General features: G+C 42.5%; 1 long non-coding RNA gene across 1 annotated transcript; it reads right to left on the bottom strand.

Annotated features, from left to right (window-relative positions):
• Nucleotides 1-10,899: 10,899 nt before the first annotated feature.
• LOC147463329 (uncharacterized) lies at nt 10,900-12,167 on the bottom strand. Its single transcript, XR_015190190.1, has 5 exons — nt 11,974-12,167; nt 11,363-11,442; nt 11,197-11,285; nt 11,026-11,100; nt 10,900-10,945 (listed from the first exon to the last, which is right to left on the bottom strand). It is a non-coding gene; the product is annotated as an uncharacterized LOC147463329 (long non-coding RNA).
• Nucleotides 12,168-16,325: the final 4,158 nt, after the last annotated feature.

Below are 16,325 nucleotides of genomic sequence, written 5' to 3'. Positions count from 1 at the left end.
ATTCCAACTGTTGAACAGGGGGAAATTAAGCCCTTTCCAATGTTGGAAGTGTTATGGACTATAAGCTTGCAAGGAACCTAGCTCATGCTATGGCAAGTGTTTGTAAGCACTCATTGTTGGAAATGCCTTTTAATCACTCCCATCATGTGGATGTTAAAGGAAGGTGCTATTGAACTCTGGCATCTCTTCTACTAATCTCCTCTCTGGCTACTGTTTGGTAGAATTGATTCTACTCTACTTTGCAGAGTCTCAGAAAAAGACCAATGGAGCTAACCTTCCAGCTAGTAGAGCGAGAGTCCCGGGTTGGGATGTAAACTAAGAAGAAGTTTGGCTTGGGCTTTCTAGCTATTTTGTGCAATAGGTCTAACGTATGCGTTGGAGTTGTCGTGTGAAGTACCGGAGAAAGTTTTGCTTCCCATGATCCATCTGAATGAGCTTATAGCTGAAAGGATGATTTAACTAGTGCTGTCTTTAATGGCAACAAAGAGGTGTAGATCAAGTGCAATGTGTCCTCAAAGCTTACATTTGTATGATACTCCATTGTAGAAGTGCAATGTGTCTTAGCTTAAATTTGGCATGTTATCTCAGCACCATTGTAGGCAGCTTAGTGACCAATGGAATTGAGGTAGAGGAAAGAAGTGTTGTCCACCAGAGTAATTGACACCTCTTTGCTTAGGTAGGATAAATGGTGCACACTAATCGGGTGATGTGGTCTGTTGATGGTTTAAAGTAATGGTTCCCCAAAATGCAGGCATGGTGGAAGAAAAAATGGTTCGCTCTTCCTTGACATGGCTGCCATGTTACGAGCTTCTGCCCTATGTGAATCGGGCAAGGGGGGAGAGAGTTTCTGAATGGCTCGCAGCAACTGCTCTATTCTTCCATTGAGCAATGTCAACCCTGCCATAGTCATGAGGAAGCGTCGTGGCCTTCCACTAATAAGCCAAAGCTAGCAAGGCCACTAATAGGCCAAACTTGTTCACAGAAAACTGGCCTTTAGTTTATTTTAGAAGGACAAAAATTGATAATTCCTAGAGAGTTTGGAGGGTCACCTTGATGGAATTTGGTTAAAGTTGCCAGATTTAAAACTAATACAACCCCAAAGTTTTCTCTGATAATTGGGAGATTTCCAATGCTCTCCTTTTTCCCGTTGGCTTCTAAATTTCTTTTTGGTAAACAGCCTGCCCACTGCCATTGCTAGGAGCAATTATAGAAATGTTGACAAAGGTTCGTATCAAGTATGGGAAGTACTACCTCCTTGACAAAGGTAGGCATGTGGTTGTTTTGGGGTAGGGAATAAAATGACCATTCCCCATAGTATTGATGACCACATGGCGATCGACAAGAGCCGGGAGCCATGGTGGGAGTCACTATTATGGAAAATTGTCATAAATGACCATTCTCAACTGTTGAATAGGGTGAAGGTGTAGAGAAAGGTTCTTTATTGACCTTTCCTCCTAATTATTGCGGCCCCTTGGCTCCCTGCTTGAATGGTGGGAGTGATAATTATGGAGGGAAAGGTCACTAAAGGACCTTCCTCGGTCGTCAAGGTCCAGGCGAGGGGGGCTAAGCTGTGCGCTACAATCACGCGGACAGTCCTTTGCTTGATATACCTTCCTCTAACTTAGTCCGTTGCTCTTGCAGAGTCCTCTGAATTATGCTTGACATGCGTTGATGTGTCATACAATCATTGGGAATGATTGCCATGAACATTATTGTAGAAGGCGAGAACAATCCTCGCAGGCGGGAACTGCTTCTTAGAAGGCCGACCAGCGGGAATTGCTACAGCGACAATAATTCAACAATAATTACAACAGTTACTACAGTAACTTTGTAAGCCTATAAATAAGATCCGTTACAGTGTCTTCGGGGCTTTTTGGCTTTTGGAAGTTCTTTTAACTTTTGGCTTACGAGTTCTTGCTTCTAGATTCCCAACTTCAACTTTGTAATCACTTACTCTTGTAATCAATCCTTAGACTTCATTTGAGTTTAAGCCTGTTGTACACTGTATTGATTATCTTTGTATTATTGATATGAACCTATAATACCATTTTCTGTCTTTCAATCCGTGTCTTCCATTTCAGTACATTTCTCCAGTTCAGTTCTCTATTCCAGTCCAGTACTTAATCCCCTAGATAATCAATAGGTTTGAACTCTAACATTGGAATAGTTGAATGAAGAGACCAGCTCCCATTTCATTTTGGCGATCATGGTGGCTAGAGCTGATTGCTCTTAGACCAACGAGCTCCGTCTGCTAGTTAGCATTCTTAGTTACAAACATGCCGCCCAAAGTCGGTCGTGGTAAAAAATCGTCAACCTGGTTTCGTGCTGATTCCACATGATTGACCCTATTCTAGAAGTGTCAGAAAGAGAGTTTGATACTGAGAGGAACCTCGAGAGTGAGACCGAGGCTCAGGAGCAGCAGAGTAATGCTGAAGGCGGCTAGAGACTCTCAGCATTCCAGTCACTCAAGGAGGAGAAGGGTTGAGCGTGAGGAATGCAAAACTAGGACTCAAGGTTCTCGGTCCACACACAAAACAGTTGAGGCCAAGGGTAGCAAAGACAGTTGTCATAGTACAAGCATGAAGGCCAAAGTAGAGACTCAGATTGAAACTGAAACTGAAAAGGAAGGTCACTGGGATGCTGACACTGATCATTACAGAAAGTCAGCTAGACGCAGTCACGCTACCAAGACTAAAGGAACTAAAGATGATTCAGACATGCATGATTACATTGCTTCTTTAAAGATCTCTTTTCGAGTTTTCAAAGGCGAGAATAAAGATAGCCTTCGAGCAGTATGCCGAATTAAAGAATATTGATGAAGATAACTAGGAAGAATATTTTCCTAAAATATTGAAGGATGCGACAAAGAAATGGCATTATCACTATCCACCTTGGCAGCTTAGGTCTTGCAATAAAATGATTAAGGCTTTCAGACTTGAGTACTTGGATAACAAAGGGAATGAAGACGTTCTCTGTGAGCTGGACAAGATCAGGCAAGGAAAATTATCTGTAAGAAGCTATAGATAAAAGATCAAAGAGTTGATCAGGCAGCTGCAAAAGCCACCTTCAGAAAAAAGACTGTGTGCATGGTTTTCCCGAATGGGTTCCGCAACAAGAAGCTGAGAGAACAAGAGGTACCTGCACCTAACAAGAAGTTTAATGACTTGATGCAGAGAGCTCTGAAGCTTGAGCAGCAAGCCAAGAAGGAGCGAAGCCATAAAAAGCGGAGGTCTAGCAGTAGCAGCACTTCTACGGAGAATTCCAACTCCAGTGAGACTTCCAGCAGTTCTAATAGTAGTTCAGATGAAAAGAGCAAGGACAAGGCTAAGAAAGGGTCTTGGTCCCGAAAAATTGACGAAGAGGCCAGGCGGATTGTTGAAATCAGTCAGACCAGGCAACCGGTCAGGAAGATGGGAACCTGACCGGTTGATGGGAACCTGGTATTTCAAATGCAAATCTAAAGATCATGTTTCCAACGAATGTCCACAATGCACGTATTGCAAAGTGTATGGCCATCTGTGGAATAATTGTGGTATTCGAATCCATCATTTCAAGGAAGGTAAGGATCTGTGTCATTGCATTTACAAATGCCGAATTAGCTAAGGTAGAGATGACCAGTGGAGCCAAAGAAGAAAATTCAGGTATCAGTGGATGGGTACTGGGTGCGGCAGATACCAAGGGGGTACTGGCCGAGGTCGAGGTCGTGGCAATTTCCAAAATCGAAGTCTTAACTGCTATACTTGTGGAAAATATGGGCACTTTGCAGCTCAGTATCTAGAGGAACCCAATACTGACGCTACTGTGGCAAAAGCGTCGAAACTAGTTCCAATATACGGCCAGTCACTCGTAGTAAAGGGGTGATTATTCAGAAATCCCAGACGAGCCTGTGAAACCAGTCAGTCCTGAAACCAATAAAAATGGACTCAGTAGAGGGCAGTCTAGAAGGCTAAGGGCAAGGAGAAGGTAATTGATGAATGGCAAGAGCAGCGAGAACTGGCAGCTAAGATCACAGAGGATCTAGCTAAGAAGCTACTAGAACAGTCAGACAGTTCTGATGCTCGTGTTATTCAGAAGATACCAACCCAGTCTTCTGAGAAAAGATAGCTAGATCAGTCAGGCTCTGGAATCTCTGAGACCATGCTTGCTACAGTGCAAGGACTGGTGGATGATCTAGGCCAGGTCAAATTGGATTTGACTGCAATAGAAAACACTATTGGGGAAAGCACAATGTCTTTCTCAGTGTCAGTCAAGGCTCATCACAGACGCCAGAACAGAGGATTGGCAATGTGAAGATAGTCCCGATTCCTTGAGTTCTGATGATAATTTTGACTAGGAGAGAGAAGAGATCCATGTCAAAATCTGTGAACAAATTCAGAAATTGACGGTCGAATTAGAGGATATCAGAAAGACTTTACTTGAAGCAGCAAAGTTTATCAAACAACGAAGTTTATCAAACAACGAAGTTTATCAAACAACGAAGAAAAGCTGAAGGGAATACCATTGCAGTTGATTTGTCGACTGTTAGAGATGATGAGGTGCCAGTAATCCAGGTGGATTACAAGGTCATGAAACAATGGGAGCCGCTATTCGGTGTTATACTGGATGGAGGGGCTGGTGTGAATATTTTGGGGACACATCTTTAGCAACAAGTTGGTGTCACTAATTTAAAGCCAGCACCCTTTAAGGTCAGAATGGCTGATCATAGAGTTGTTCAGGCAACTGATATGATCAAGAATATGTAGATTCGGGTGGGAAAAGAGAAATTTAAAACCAGCTTTTTGGTACTGGATGTTCAAGGAGCATATGGTATGCTACTAGGACGTCCATGGCTTCGAATGGTGCAGGCTGTTCATGATTATGCAAATTAGACCTTAACTATTCAGGGAGCCAGTGGGAGAATCCAGCTCCATACAAATAACACCAGAAGTTGGAAGAAAGCACTTCGATCTGAGGAACTTTATCAAAAATATGGGATAAAGAAGATTGAAAGGATGCTTGTAGCCATGAACATTTTTTCGTTAGCTGAAATTGATTTGAATGCAATATTATTCGACAAGGGTCAAGCTGAGAAACAGAGAAAGCAGTTTTCAGGTCAATTCACTGAACTGAATCCTGAAGAGAGACCAGTTCAATTGACTGGACGGCCAGAGGAACCATTTGACTCCAAAGAGGGATATTCAGATTCCAATACATAAGTGCACACTGAACAAGTCACTAGAGTTCATAATGAGAATTCAGAACTAACAGATCCGTCTTGGGATTATGTTGAGGAGTCAACCAAAAGGAAAGGAGATGGTCCGAATTGGTTGCTTCCAGATGATCAAGAGATTGAAGAGTGGAATTTAGTTTCTGAAGAAAGTCCTCGATTAATCAAGGTGAATAAGCATCTGAACCCAAAAATGAAGGAAAAAGCCAGACTTATGTTCCAGAAATACAAAGATGTATTTGCATGGGAACACACTGATTTGAAAGGTGTAGATCCAAAGGTTTGCTAGCATATAATACCTCTGAAGCCAATGCCAGACCAATACGTCTGCGGAGGTACAGAATGAATCCAAACTATGCTAAGAAGGTCAAAGAGGAAATTGACAATCTTCTGAAAGCCAGATTCATCACAGAAGTCGCCAACACTGATTGGTTGTTCCCTATAGTGGTCGTACCGAAGAAGAATGGGAAACTCAGAGTCTGTGTGGACTACCGAAAATTGAATGCTCAGATTATCAAAGATCCCTTTCCACTACTCTTTATTGTTATGCTTCTTGATGAGATTGCAGGCCATGATATGTATAGTTTTATGGATGGCTAAGTTAAAGATTGCTCCTAAAGAAGGGAGAAAAACAACTTTTGTTACTAAATGGGATGCATTCATGTTTTAGTCATTCCATTTGGTTTCTGTAACGCTCCAACAACATTCTAGTGTTGCATGATGGAGATATTCAGTGAATTCTTGTACAAATTTCTAGCTATATTCATGGATGACTTCATTGTATTCTCAACCGAAGAGAAGCATCTACTATTTTTGAAAATGTTTTTTCAGCAATGTCAAGAGAAGAGAATCTGCTTGAATCTATTCAAGTTTGCTTTTTTGGTCTGGAAGGCACAATTACGAGGACATATAGTGTTCAGAAATGGCATAGAGATGGCCAATGATAAAGTCCAGAGTGTCCAGCAGGCCAAGGCACCGCACCGTGCACAACGTCTGAATTAAGTTCATTCTTGGGGTATGTCAATTTTTACAGAAGATTTGTTCACATGTTTGCTACAAAGGCATTACCTCCATATGAACTTAACAAGAAAACTAGTAAGTTCATCTGGACTTCTGAATGAGAAGAAATTTTTCAATGTCTCAAAAATGCCATTATCAGTAAGCCAGTACTCTGACAACCAGACTGGAATGTTATATTCCATATGCATGTCGATGCTTCGGGGTTGGCAATGGGGGCAATACTGGCTCAACCAGATGGAAGGACGGATTATCCAATTTATTTTGCCAGTCAAAGATTCAATCTAGCTGAACAAGGATATACTACCGCAAAGAGAGAAGCACTGGGTATGGTTTTCAGCGCCATCAAGTTTCGGCATTACTTATCGGCAAATTATTTTATTTTTATGTGGATCATGAGGCACTCCTATTTCTGATCGACAAAGTTATTATCCAAGGAAGATTAATCAGATGGATGATGTTCCTGATGGAGTTTGAGTTCCGCATATTCCACAAGCTTGGTAGATTTCATTGTGGTTCTAATTTTCTCTCTAGAAGTACTGAAGGCTACTCCAAAGTATCCTCGAGAGATGAGCCAGTAGATGCATAGCTGTTTCAGGTGACAACTGAGAAAAATTCAGATCCCGAATGGTATGATGTATATCAATTCCTTTCTAGAGGAGGATTCCCAGTCAACTAGACTCAGAATTAGAAGAAGGCTCTGATCATTAAAAGTCTGAAGTTCACCATAATAGGAGGATTTCTCTTTAGATAGGGCATAGATGGTGTTCTTCGAAGGTGTGTGCCAATGGAATGGAGGATGGAAGTCATCTCTGAAGCACAATATGGGGATTCTGGAGGACACTTCTCCATTGATATCACTTACAAGAAGATTCTACCAAGTGGGATTATGGTGGCAAACCCTTATAGCGGATGTCCGAAGTTTCTATAAGACTTCTGATATATATCAGCGAATGGGCAGACCAACAACAACTGATGACTCCACTCACTCCAGTACAGCCACTGGGAGTATTCATGAAATGCGGTATGGACTTTATGGGACTATTCAAGAAGGTCACTCCAAGGAAGAACCGATATATCTTGATGGCTACCTATTATGTCACTAAATGGGTAGAGGCCAAAGCTCTTCCGGATAATACTACCAAGTCCAATGCTGTTTTTCTATTTGAAAACATTATCAGCCGCTATGGATGTCCCATTGAGATTGTGTTTGATCAAGAGACACACTTCATTAATGACAAATTGGAAATTCTGATGGAGACGCTCTCAGTTAAGCACAAGAAATTGACTCCGTATTATCCCAAGTGCAATGGTCAAGTAGAGAGCAGTAATAAAACCATCAAGAATATTATGACCAAGATTGTCCAGAAGGAGCGATACAAGTGGGATATCAAGCTCTAGACCGCTCTATGGGACTACATAATAGCTTATAAAGTCACCATTAGAATGACACCTTTCAAAATGGTGTATGGTACTGAAGCTGTGGTGCCTATTGAATTTGTAATTCCCAGTTTGAGAATGGTAGTTGCATATGGATTAGATTTTAATTGTAATCTCAAACAAAGACCGGAGGAATTATTGCAGTTGGGTGAGTTACGACAAAGAGCCATGCTAGAATAGGAGATTGTTTAGCAATGCAAAAAGCACTAGCATGACAGAAGGATAAAGGTTAGGGAGTTTCAGAAGGGTGACTTAGTTTTGCTATATCAGTCCAAACTAGGGCCTAAAAAACCGAATTTAAAGATAGCTTGGACTGGTCCATTTGAAGTTGATTGGGTATTTTCAAATGGCACAGTAAGGTTGAAAGACTTATCCGAATTACTGTTGCCATGTGTTTATAATGGGGACAAGATCAAGTTATATTATTCTAATGACAAGGAGACTTCCAGAGGTGATGATACTGTTATTCCAGGAACTGATGACCAGGGATTGTCCGATTCGGCTATTTTAAATCTTTTCCATGTCAATCCAGTATCAGAACCAGTAAAAGCTCAGTATGACAAACCAGTACTAGTAACAGAGCCAGAGGAGTTTCAGAATCAGTACCAGTTTCTATGCGGAAAAGGGTCAATTGTAATAAATGTGGTAATCATTAAGGTGATTATGGAACAACATGGCCAATGCATGTGTGCCACGTCGCCATCGACGCACACAACTCTAGGAACAATAAGTAATGGAGCTTTTATGACGCGTACATGTATAACAGTGAGGTGTGTGGACACTCTTCCTCACAAGTCTCTTGCACGACGCCTACCTGCTATCACACACTCGCCATCACCAAGCTCCGAGAATTCTTTGCTCCAACCTAAAATCTCCTCGTCGACTGCTGGCAGCTGGTCCATATCCAACACTACCTGATACACCTCACTCTGGGTTAGCATACATAAGTAAGTCTTCTTCCTCTACAGCTTTGCAGTCATCGCAGGGTATGGTCCCAAGAAAGTGTCAGAGAAGATGTAGGACACAATGGGTGAGACTGCAACAGTCATCGCTTCTATTCACGCCTCCCTACACTCATTCCACACAGCAAGATATACAGATATGTGTTTAATGAGAAGACAGAATCGTTGCTGCAACTATGGGGTTTGGATGTGGTAGTACAGGCTACGAGGTTTGACTTTGAATTGCAGATGTTATTAAACAGGTCCTCGATTCTTTTGGATACAGATGAAGGTAGTGCCACTATAAATGGAATCGAAATAACGGTGACACTTGAAGCTGTTGCTTATGCCTTCAGATTACCTAATGAGAAAAAGCCCACCACAGCATGTGCATAACATATCAGTCATGATCTGAAGGAAGATGAGGCCGCCAAGAAGAAAAGGAATGCTGGTGGGCAAGGGATTCCATAGCTGCACTGGATGTTCCTTCAGCCTACAGATTTATTGCAGAAGTTGTTAGCTTGAAAAACAACCTGACATATGTCTCTGTGAAATTGTTTGCAATGCTATTGGCAAAAAGGCTAGATGATAAAGCCAAAATCAATCTTTGCCAGATTTTGTCTCATAATGTCTTACAGCAGACTGCCAAGCTGAAGTCACAAAGTGTATTCAAAGCTTGGTATGTTTGAAATTTTTTGTATTGGGCTACTGCTCCAGAGGCCTTTTCCGAGGTAAAGCGGGCTTGGAGTCCTAGGCCTATTCCATTAACTGACAATGTCGAGTTATCTTCAGATGAAGAGGACCAAAGTAATCAAGTGGCCGTCATCACTGGAGAGAAAAGGAAGGCTGCACTAGCCGAGGCCAGTAGTTCAAAGAAATACAAGATACTGTTAGAAAAGAGTACTGCTCTACTGAAGCAACTTGAAAGTCAGGTCTAGCCCCTGCCCATTGGGAAATCTTTTGAAGACCAGACTTCAGCAATTCCTAAAGAGCAAACTCAAACAATAGCCAGCACTGAAAAAGCCAGCAAAAAGCAAGAACTGAACAGGTGGCAGCTAATACTGGCAAAGGAAAGAGCCTGGCACTTGCGAGTTCGGTCACCAAAACTCTTTTTAGTGAACTGGCTCTATTAGTAGCCAAGAAGGAGTGGTTACAACAATTAAAAAATCACCCTCTCAAGGACAGATTGATACTTCAAAAACCAAACTTGGCAGCATTGCCATATGTGGCTCTAGTCATGGTTTATGAGCCAGTTGAATCTGATGCAGCTACAATAGTTGATGGCTGCTTGGCGATCATCCAAGCATCATGGAACACCATTGTGCATTCCCTAAGACAGATGATGGATGTATCAGCTTTCAGTGCAGAACTGGCTAGGCTGAAAGAAGAACTGGAAAGCAACCAACATCAGGCTCATGAACTTCAACAAAAAATGGCTGATTAGTCTCTCAGGCATGCTATTACTGAGAATCAGTCAAGACGAACAATTAAGGAGCTGCAAACAAAGATGCTGAAGCTAGAAGCCTAAAATAGGTGTCTGAATGAAGAGAAGGAGAGATGCTAACAGATTTCAAACCATGTTACGAATGAAGCGTGTAGAGTTCAAAGAACTGCTCAACAACCACAATGTGTTAAGAGATTCTATTGTTGAGAGATACATATACAATAATCTTGCTGATATACTGAAAAAATCCTCAGGGGAATGTAACAATGAATATGGATAATTTGAAGGCACTCCTTGCGACTATTCAGAGTGATCTGGAAGATAAGATCACTGAATATAATATAGCCATGGTAAATCAGGATATTATGGATTATATTAGCAAGCAAGATGATGCTGACGAGGAGTCTGAGCAGGAAGAAGAGGATGACACGTAGGACGACAAGCCTGATGATGATGACTCTCCTCCTTCCCCACCCTCAGGCTCTAGAGCTGAAGGATCAACTGCAACTGGGGATAGTGGACCCACCAAAGGCAAGCCGGGTATTGCTCAGAACCAGCAAAACCAGTAGTCGGATGATCAACAACAGCAAGGCAATGACTAGCACCATAAGGGCAATGTTGGAGAACCTCCAGTACACCAGTCATAGCACATTCCAGACGGCAAAGGAAAAGCCACAACTATGGCTGCATCTTTTGAAACTGATGCACAACACTTCTTGCAACTCATCACACTAAATAAGAGATTAAGGCATCAGCAATCTCATATTACTAGACAGTATTTTGAGGATGACACTCTGATCTTTGATTTGGAACGCTTCCAAAGGCTGTATGTAGGAGCCAGGGAGAGTTAACGTAACAGACAGAGGCCGAACCTGCTTTGAAGAAGGTGGTTGATACCTGTTAGAAATTCAAAAACGTTCAAACTCACCAGCCACACACATGCACACAAGTACAAAGCTGTCTTGCTGTGCACTTACCCATAGGAGGAGACATCAAGCTGCTTTGTCGACAAAGTGATGGAAATCATAGAAACATGTCTTACCATTTCTAACCTGCCAGAAGCTTTTACAATAAGGCCAAAGGGAAAACTCATTTTGCACTGCATGCAGCAACCAGTTATTTGAGTTGTGGGGGCAGGATATACTCACGTGTTCAGACCCTCTTCCAAAGGTTCCCATACATCCTTCACATCACTAGAGCCCAAAGATATATTTTGATGCAAGCCTCTGATTCTTTTCTATTGCACGTAAAACCTGGTTTGAGGTAAATACAAAGTGCAACAAGTGCAGTTGGCATGTAACACCTAATGCATACCTTCAGAATTTCTGCCACCAATACAGCTTTGCTAGTTACTCTCCCATGGCAGTCAGAACTACCTCCGTAACATTGTTATCCTGCAGGTTGACAGATGCAAATTAAAGCTCCAGCAAACTCCTCAAGCATTTTTGTAGTAACATCTTCAGAAGTTGGTACACAATCTTAGTACAGAAATCCCTTTAACACTCGGCTTCTCAGAAACATCATGAAATATCTGCTCTTCCCTAAAGAAAAGTAATTTTCAGTAGCAAATTATTGAGCTAATCAAAACATAGGTGGTGCAGAGATGGAAAAAACGTATATCAGTACAAACTCTTATCAAATAGACGAGCTTTTGCTTTGTGCACCTACAGCTACCACATCAGCTATAGGCTCGCCGCTCTTGTAACATCGGAAGAACTTTAAAGATTTTTAAAAGAGTAAGTGAATTGTGTAAACTTGCGGCTTGCAAAACAACGAATGACTATCAGGCAACGAACCACGACATATCGTCATTGTCTTGAAAAGCAGAAAGAAAGAGCATGCCGTGCAAACAATGTGTGTCCGCGTGCACAAGACATGCACGAAGTGTGTGCTTTGCCACAGGGATGCTAAGGCTTTGAGCATACCTGGAAGAGAGACGTTGCGTAGGAAACGTAGTACCGGACAAGCCTTGCGCAGTGATGCGGATCTCATTTTCTTTCAAAGAAGGAGGAGCCGCCGTGCGGGTCGAGGCCACTCGCTTGTAGCTCTCCATGGAAGCTGCAAGACGCGCGCGCACGCGTGTGTGTGTGTGTGTGTGAGAGAGGAGAGAGAGAGAGAGAGAGAAAGAGAGATTGCGCGCGCGAGGGTTTGGGGTTTAAGGGCCCGGGAGAGTATCGGAACGTACTAGGCTACATTTGCATGAATGAAAGAAGGTCCGTAGCCTGTTAAGGTGTCATTGTTCGATCACTAATTCACAAGTGAGTGGATCTTTGAACTCCAGACCCCTCGTTGATAGTTTAACCCCCTCGTTGATAGTTTAACCACACACACAACTTAGAGGTACTAGTTTCGTCTGCGGCCTTCACCGGACCCTCTCTCTCTCTCTCCCCCTTCCTTTCAGGAGCTGCGTGCCACACTCGCCTGAAGCAAGAGGTGTTGACATGTGTCCGGGGGAAGGGCCAGAATAGAACTACACGGGCCTTGGCCGAATTTACAATTAGATCGGATTGTTCTATGAGATAATGGAACGCAGTGGATCCCCACCCCCCCGAAAAAAGGGTCAAAAATAAATTAGTCATGAGGACTCGCACTTGCTAAAGCTTCTTTTGGAATATCTAGAGAAAGCTTGTGTTTTTTGTCATGAAAGGTCTTTGTATGTGTTCATGTCAAAATGGTAACAAGCAGAATTGGCTTCCTCCTAAGATGCTCTGACCCACGCCCTCTCATTGTAACTCTAATGAATTGGCTTTAGTTATAGATTGATAGCAAAAAAATCCCCCCACCTACTATTGCAACATGTCACAATAGCATAAAGCAAAACATATGCGCTACCTCTATACCTACCTTTCAATGAGCGAAATTGTTCTTAGGTGGTCTTGGAGCAGCTCGTGTCACCTCTAACACTACCCTTGAATGTGCCAAAGAGCTCTTAGGCGGTCTCACAACCTCTAATATCATTTCCATTCTTACCATCTGACGTGCGAAAGGGGTCCAAGCTGGTCTTGCAACCCTTAAGCTTGGATAACACTTGGGACCTCTTGCTTTTTTGCCATCATGTGTCAAAGGCCTTACTTATGGTTGTGTTTTTTTAGGTTTTGAAGATAAGGGAATGATACCTTTAAGTGGTGATCTTTTGAATCATTGTTTGTTTTTTAATGCCAAACCTTTACCTTGAGAAAACCAAAGTTCATCATTAAACCTTCGCTCATCTATATGTATTCTATAATGGCAAAGAGAGTGCATTTTACACGTGTCGAGAACTACGAAATGAAGGTTACAGTCCAAAAAATTTATGCGCACGATAAAGAGGGAGAGAGAGAGGCCGTCTTCGACGGCCAGCCATACTAGTTTGTTAAACACCTCTCTAGAAGACACACACAATCCTTAGATATTTAATTAAATTTTCTTTTTTTCCTTTTGCTCATTGGTCTACAAGAGGCAAAGGTCTCAGGGGACACCAGCGCACGAGAGGGGGTACTTGTTTTTGTGTTACCCATTGCTATCTCCACTAATTGCACCCCTTTGAGGTACCCCACTCTCCTCAACACTATCTAACACGGGGTCTTGAATGAAGCTAAGGAAGTGGGATCAACGATCGAGAAGTGCGGACACGACAACAAAGACGCGCGTCGACAACAATTGCTGAAAAGTCAACAAGGGATGAAAACAAAGGCGCACATCGACATCTATTGCTAAAAAAGTAAACAATGACATAAAAAATAAACAAGGACATGGGGGGGTGGGGGGGAGGTAAACGTAAACTCACTTTATCATCAAGGGCGCTTTAAGTGGTTTCAACAAACCACATGCGCCTACGTGATTAGCTCGTCAGCCTTCCCAACCGTGAGGTTGTGGGTTCAAGTCTCGAGTTGTTGTCCATGCGTTGACTTTTTTGAGACCCTTCCCCTACCTCAAGATTCGCATGCTTCAAGCAACCGGCTCCAAATCCATGCTCCGATGGCCACGATGCACCATGATGAACTGGTGGTCTCATCCACGGCACCAACAGCAGCCTCGAGCTGCGAGAGGAGTTCAAGCGTGGCAACACACGAGCTGCTTCCTCGCGCAACACAAACTACACTCTCACAGCACAATGTCTCGGGCAGCATAGAGCTATGAACAATATCCCCTACCTTCTCTTCTTCCGCTACGGCCGATGGTCTGCCTTTCCTTGTCTTCTTCCGCTACAAGCAAGATGAGGCCCCAAGTGGAAGCTTTTCAAATTAATGCTCCTCCAGAGTCCAATGGCGCTGCAAGGCCAATGGCCATAAGTGCCTCTCTCTCTCTCTCTCTCTCTCTCTCTCTCTCTCTCTCTCTCTCTCATGGAGGTAGGCCCCATGCTTCTCTCTTCTTCTCTCTCTCTTTCTCTCTCCTTCCTTCTTCTTTTGTCTCCATGTCTTCCTCCTCTTCTTGTTCTCTCTCTTACTCTCTCCTTCCTTCTTCTTTTGTCTCCACGTCTTCCTCTTCTTCTTCTTTTCTATTTCGCTCTTGAGACGTCTCTTCTCTCTCTCTCTCTCTCTCTCTCTCTCTCTCTCTCTCTCTCAAAACCTTACAGCATGTATAACCGCTCAGGTTTTCAGTTGACGATGATGTATTTCTATTGATTTGGGGTATGGTACTTGTCAGCACTTGAAGAAGAGAGAGAGAGAGAGAGAGGTTGACAATGCATTTTTGTTTTTACATGTGTGCAAATTATAAGGAGTTGGTGTGGTATATAGATTATTATCTCTCTCATGTTTTCTCTAGCATTTCTTTGTAATCTATATGCTTCTTCTTCTTCTTCTTCTCTTTGTTTGTCTTCTTCTAATGGTGGGGATCTGGATTGTTGCCACCTTAGCAACAACCGCCAGGAAAGCCACATTCCTTAATAGTAAGGTCATCCATAAGCAAATGAGACCTAAGCCGTAGCTTGAATGCAACTTAGTATTTTTTGTAATCTACAAATATAACACACTGACGTACAAACTTTGTTGTTATCCCCCACCCATTTCATTGACATCATGTAGCAATGGTGGTGTCAGGCTTTTCTCACGATAGTGTGCAACATTTACATGAGGGATAGGGCACATTGTACAAGTGGAGCTACATGCAAACATCTTATCGCCAACACGATAGGAAGCGCGTAGAGCATTATCGAGGAAAGTATATTTTCCTGGACGGTCAGGCAGTGATGGAAGTCGAATATCTTACAGAAGTGAAGATCTTAGTGAGTAAGAGAGAGTGAGAGGGAGAGCGTGGTGGGGTGTGAAGCTGCTACCACAACAAGCGGGGCTATTTGGCATTACGCATTGGATGTTGGCATGAACGGGTATTGGCCTATCGTGGGGCCAAGTCGATCCCAACGTGATGGCGGAGGTGGTCAGGTTATGGTGCAAATGCATAAGCACATAGATGATAGGGATGGCCTTGATGCTAAGCTCTCTCTCTCTCTCTCTCTCTCTCTCTTTGTGTGTATGATAACCTGATTATAAAAACCTAGCTTCTCATCGTGAATAAGTTTACGGCTTTTATACTATTGGACGCAATACAGATCCAAGTGCACCAGCATACAAATTAAGCTATAAAAAAAGACCAGTTTTAGCCTTATATTAACCATCTTGGAGGCATTGGTGATATGTAAGCAATTGACATTGGAAAGTAGTTCATGCTGAGACTCTTAGCCTCAGACTGCCATTGGAGGTAGAAACCTGGAACTTAACTCTGCTTCAACCTCACAACACTAGAGATACTCTCTCTCTCTCTCTCTCTCTCTCTCTCTCTCTCTCTCTCTCTCTCTCTCTCTCAAAAGCAAAGCTTGCAACGATGCGTTTATTGGGCCAATTCATGATAGGCTACATTCAGACTCTCAAGATTTGCATTGCACGTGTATGGGATACATAAAGTAGGTCATAAGTCAAAAGTTGAAAAGTAGAGAAAGCTGGAGATGATAGGGCCATGGTTGTAAAATTGGTTTAAGCATATGGTTTGGTTTTGTATATAGCTTCTCTATTTTTGCGACTGAAGGCGGGTGAAAATCCTACTTGATGGTCCTAACAAAGCCACTTTTGTCTTGCTTCTTGTAAGGTCCTCCTCCTGACCCTTACTCTTGATCGACATATCTAAGCCATCATCTTTTAGAAAACGAAAAAAAAAAATCGAGTAAATTTGGGCTAAGTCCAACATCCTAGTTACTCACGAGACGCTTTCGGTTAACATCATGCGAACGTGGATACAATTAATGCATGGGAAATTAGTTTTATCTAAAGAAAAAATTGGTCAAGGAAAGGATAAGGATAAG

Source organism: Adiantum capillus-veneris, chromosome 2, assembly GCF_014529385.1.
Source record: "Adiantum capillus-veneris isolate H3 chromosome 2, ASM1452938v2, whole genome shotgun sequence".
In the NCBI taxonomy this organism is placed as follows: Eukaryota; Viridiplantae; Streptophyta; class Polypodiopsida; order Polypodiales; family Pteridaceae; genus Adiantum; species Adiantum capillus-veneris.
The sequence above is the reverse complement of the archived record's forward strand: the minus strand, read 5'-3'. Positions and strand labels throughout refer to the sequence as shown.